This window comes from Triticum aestivum, chromosome 4B (assembly GCF_018294505.1).
Source record: "Triticum aestivum cultivar Chinese Spring chromosome 4B, IWGSC CS RefSeq v2.1, whole genome shotgun sequence".
NCBI classification, from domain to species: domain Eukaryota; kingdom Viridiplantae; phylum Streptophyta; class Magnoliopsida; order Poales; family Poaceae; genus Triticum; species Triticum aestivum.
Window position 1 is genome coordinate 516,943,255 of NC_057804.1, and position 6,072 is coordinate 516,949,326.

A 6,072-nucleotide genomic window follows, 5' to 3' on the forward strand; every position below is an offset into this window, starting at 1 on the left:
GCCAAGGCCGCCGAAGACACCCGTGCCCACATCTGGGTGAAGCGGCAAGCCCGGTCATGCATTCCTTCACACGGGAGCAAAGTCGGGTTGTCCGTGCCCTCTTAGGATGAGGTGGGGGAGGATTTCGGCGCCGCATCTCGACCCGTACAACTCCGGGAGCAACAAAATCCGCCTTGACCCGTACTATGTCTTCGAGCGCTACAACGACAAAGAGGGCAATGGCAAGGACAACCGTGGTACAAATTTCAATTTATTTTTGGCAAGTTTAGGCAATGCGTAATATAAAGATGAGCCTAGACAATTGCTATGGTGAGATAAGGGATGCAATGTAATATGGTCAACAAGTTATAGTTAATGCAAGCCAAGTGACCAAAGCAAACCATAAGTAGGGAGCTAGGGTTATGGATAATTGATGGCAGAAAGACTAAGATGTACCCCAATGTCTGCTTACTTGGGGGAACTAGTAATCATAGAAGGGATGAGTGTTACCATGAATCCACACCAACACCACAAACGCTCACCCTGTTCACCTTGAGATATCACAACGAATATGATTCTCAACCAGTAGTGATAGACCTTGAGGCGGCCCCAAACCTTCACCAATCTTACGGTGGTAAGTCATAAGTTGATTCCTTACAGTAGACTTCTACCGCCTAGGATCTCTAACCTCCAAGAGTAACAAGATAAAGGGGGAAATGCTCAGACTTGCTCAAATCATAAATTTCTTTGGCGTAAAGAGAAAGAAGAATTGGATCTATGCTTGGGTGAAATCTTGATAGGTTTCAAACACATCGATAATTTTTGTATAATTCATGATACATTGCTATCAATTATAAACACTTCAGGCATAGTATTTACTGAATTTTATTAGATTAACATATCCTATATACCTAAGAGGGTCATCCCCACTAATTTATTTATCTCAACATGCAAGCATGCCACCTCACCATATAATTATGAATTGGATAAGGCCCACATCAACATGCAAGCATGCATAGGAAAAGACCCACTACCCCATTCAACCATGCATGTATGGGAAAATATTTTCCATTCAATTCTTTCTACTTATGTGAATATCAAATATAATAAGCCATATCAAAATGTTGACTCTCATGTTATCAATCAATTTCAGCAACCAATTCCCGCAACAACGCACGGGGTATCCTCTAGTTAATTTAGTGTGCAGCGTTAGTTCATGTTATTTTTGTTGTTTTTCTATATTTTGGAAAATTCCTAAAAAATACGTTTGATAAGTTTCGAGAAGAGAAGGACCCCTTTGGACCTAGGCCCACACCAGGGGCCACTTCCAGTGCATAGGTTCCCTAGGTCCTGGGCGTCTACGACCCATGGGGCCCCCTGGCTAGCCTCTGGTGCCCATTGATGACCCACAAGTATAGGGGGTCAATCGTAGTCCTTTCGAGAAGTAAGAGTGTCAAACCCAACAAGAAGCAGAAGGAAATGACAAGCAATTTTCAGCAAGGTATTCACTACAAGCACTGAAATTATCGGTAACAGGTAGTTTGATAGCAAGGCAATTTGTAACGAGAAACAAGTAGCAATTGTAACAAAGGTGCAACAAGGTGGCCCAATCCTTTTTATAGCAAAGGACAAGACGGAACAGTCTCTTATAGCAAGCAAGTTGTTCTCGAGGACACATGGGAATTATCATCTAGTCACTTTCATCATGTTTGTTTGATTCACGTTCGCTACTTTGTTACTTTGATATGTGGGTGGACCGGTGCTTGGGTGCTGTTCATACTTGAACAAGCCTCCCACTTATGATTATACCCTCTTGCAAGCATCCACAACTATGAAATAAGAATTAAGATAAATCTAACCATAGCATGAAACATATGGATCCAAATCAGCCCCTTACAGAATAAGGCATAAACTAGGGTTTAAGCTTCTGTCTCCTAGCAACCCATCATCTATTTATTACTCCATGATGAATTCCCTTAGGCCCAAGAATGGTGAAGTGTCACTGGTATAGCGAGGTGATATACAAATGGTTTTTAACCCCTTTCTCTGACAGTGTTTCAAACTGTCGCTAAGTGAGTTACTGTGATAGGGGGGTCCTTCCCACACGACCCAGAAACCGTCGGAGATATGCCCTCCTGGTACACATGCTCAGCAAAATGAGGTCGTGTGCGACCAATGAGCGATCAAATACGGCTATACATATAGTTGTGCTAAAATACAATTATGTAGGCCAAATCGTTTCCGATCATAAGTACATCCCACATAGTCAGTCCACGTTAAACGTTTCCGTTCATATGTACATCCCACAAAGTCAATCAAAGGAATATGTTTCCGTTAGTATGTACATCACACAGTTAATCCAGGAAGTATGTTACCGTTCGTATATACATCCCACACAGTCACTCCAAGGAAAACGTTTCCGTTCGCAGGTACATCACACATAATTTTCCCCATTAAATCGTTTGTGATAGTGTTGCCATTGCACACAATATTAAAAATTTTATCGCTTGCATTTTTGAATGCATCACACATGATGCGTAGAAGATACTGTGCGGCATAGGCTGTCCATCACACACACTTTTTATGTGGTAAACGTTTGCGCAAGGTGGCCTGACACAAACAATTTTCAAGAGGATGTCATGTGTGATTGTTCATTGATCCAACACGGTTTATTCCTAGAAATTGTGTTCTTTGCCAGAGGTCATCGCCCATGGTGTTTTCTCAATAACCGTTTGCAATAGAAAGACCCAATTAGTAGGCTAATTGGCCATTTGCAGGCTAATTGACCTATTATTAATAATCCATTTATTGCTCTAAGTGACATTTCATATTAAGCACACAATATATTTAATTTCCATATTAAGGAAGCAAGATTTCATAATTGAAATACATCAGAGTACAACATCATATAGCTTCAACACTCAGCTACCCCATTACACAAACTGCACCAACACCAAGTTTCACATGTAACATCTAGAACCTTTCGAAGTTAGCATCATAGACGGTACATAGATAGATGCATCTGGAAAACTGCTGAAGCGGAAGGCGAATATTGAGCCTTCATTGGTGTTGAAGGTCTTTGCAACTTTAGGCCAGTGCCTATGGATGATTGACCGTCCATCCTTTTGTCCTCTTCAGGAACACTTCAATATTGAACCGTGGGTGTTGTATGAAAACCTTCCTCACCTCCTGACCATACAGGTGATTTGAGAGGTAACCATCAGTGAACTGCTTTCAAAGGCCTGAAAACAAGGATATGCATAAATATCTTCTCTAGATTTTGAATGGCGTAAAGGAATTAAAAAGACAAGGTATAACAGTTATTACCATTCCGTAGTGAACTGATGTCTTCTTCATTGTGCAGACAAAGATCTTATTGTTTTTTGTCGCTAATTTCTTTATCGTAACAATCTTTCTGAGTTTCTTCACTTGACTGATATTCATGGACAACTCATTTCCACATATGCAAAAAGGGCCAGTGGGTCAAAACCTCCAACAGCAGGACCTAAATGTGCAAGACCAAATTGTTAAAAGCCTAATATTTAAAAACAAGAAATGGAAAGGCGTTTTATTAACTGCAAGATGTCTAATATTTAAAAACAAGCAAACGTAGTCATTCAAACTTGTATTTTGCAGGTCTAAGTACACTAGTTATTGGCCCTGTTTGGATTCATGGGCTAGAGTTAGTTTGAGCTCAAATAGCCCTAAAGTATCCAAACATGAGGGCTAGTTTGATCTAGTTGCGTCAAACCCACCCAAAACAACTATCCCACCCAAGAGGTGTTGATTGGGGCTAGTTCTCCTAGTGCATTTATTGTCAATTTAACACTATCACCCAAACACCTCTTTGGCTAGAGTTAGTTCAGGGTTAGTCACTGTTCAGTATCATTGTTATTTAGGAAATGTAGGATACCGTAGGATTTATTCTACCTTGACTTGTACTCCAAGATGACCATGTACTCCTATATATATGCCCACGAGGCTCAAGCAATACAATCAACTATTCCACTAATCTCTCTCTCTCTCTCTCTCTCCCTTTTAACTGTCATGAGCTAGAAACTAACTCTAACCTCTAGCTAAGTTAGACTATCCAAATAGTGCCATTGTTAAATCAAATGGAAATGTGTGTTCAATACTCCCTCCGGTCTTTCTTACTCTGCATATAAGAATTGTCTAAAGTCAAACTTCATAAAGTTTGACCTTATCTATATGAAAACATATCAACATCTACCATGCTAAAGTTATACAATATGAAAATTTAATCCATGACACATGTACTGATATTTATTCCATATTGTGAATGTTGATATTTTGTTCTATAAAGTTGGTCAAACTTTACGATGCTTGACTTTAGACAAATCTTATATGCGAACTAAAAAGATTCGGTGGGAGTACAGCATGCTTAACAGCAACCAAATATAGTCATTCATAGAGCTATTGTTAAATTTGGTATTGATGAAATTGAACTGCATAGGTCATACTAGCACATATAGAACATCACACTGTTAATAGCTGAAATAAACAAGGCATACTACAAACAACCAAAGATGGCAATTGAAATTGAACATATGCTAACTACAAACAACCGAGCAACCATATATCATAGAAATAAACAAGGCGTAATGCAAACAACCAAATATAGCAATAAATATTGGACATGTTCTTAGTACAAAAGGGGTTCGAGAAAACTAATCATGGGTTTCCTCACTTTTCATAGATTGGCTCCTCCTCGTGGTCACCATCAATGAGGTTTGACTTGCCAGTGAGGATCCCAAGCCAGCATCACAGAACGTGTCCTTCAGAAATGACAAAGGGGCTCCATGGTGATGAAGGATGGCAAATTGTTCATAACGAGCCACAGGAGATCAGTGGCAGGGTCATCGATGAGATTGATGGCTGTCGAATCCGAAGGGTTGTGGGTGGGCAACTTAACCTGTGACATAATCCGCATCAAGCCATCGGTGTCGACGACCTCGATGTTGTAGCTGGCGTCCGCGACATGCCAAAATACTCTAGCCCGCTAATTGAAAGGCTCCATCCAGGTCATGTCATTGTTGTCAGCTTCCTCGGTGGCCACCTCGCCGACGTCGGGCGAAGAGGCTGCGGTAAAGCTCTTTTGGGCCATTCGCTCCTCGAGCTCCCCGGGAATTGTAGTCAGGCTTAGGTTGCGACACTCTGGAGTGGGGGAGGAGGATGGGGATGGGGATCTCTGGGAAAGGGGGCATTTCACAGGCGTCATCTAAGAAATTCGTGGCACCGAGGGTATGTATATCAGTGGGTAAACTGCACGGGTAGACCGGTAGAGGTTGATGATGGAGGCAGCACGGAGGCGGCGACTTAGCTAGGTTTGGAGCGAGGGAAGGGTGGTGTGTATGTGTGTGAGCGGGGGATTTGGGGTGAGCGAAGGATTTGGGGTGTGTGTGTGTGGAGGGGGTCCGAGGTGGTGTTTGAGGAAATGCCACGGGTACTGAAAATCTTACTAGGCGGGAGTAAAATGGAGGGGCTACCAAATCTTTGGATCAAGGGATTGAAGCAGAGCGAGGTGGGAATAATCATGTACTATCAAACAGAAAAACACTCTAGTCAAGTAGATATTTTTGAGATTGCGAGGGATGGAGGCGGGAGTGAAATGCCAGGGCTACTAAAAATTTGGATCTACTGATTGAAGCAGAGTGGGAGTAACAGACATTGCACACGGTCCAGACATACTAATATTGTGCTATCAAACAGAAAAACCATCTACGCGGGTAGATATTTTTGATATTACGAGGGAGTAGATATTTTTTAGAGGGGGAGGGAAGCCTCCTTGTGGAGCCCAATCTACTGCAATCATGTGGGTGATAGGGGCAGGTGCGCGACACATGGGTAGTCCTAGGGAACCGTGTCTGTTTCGTACCCGATCACAGATGATTGCTGCGTTCGACTCGTATGCTGTTTACAAATTCGGCCAAAAACGCGGGAAATGGTTAGAACACGAAACACATTTTCATGTGGACCAAATATATGTATGAAAAGGGTGGTTCGATGTTCAAATACCCAATGCACAACTTTGATGTGGCACCTGTCGCACAAAGTGCATGTTATTATTGCTAG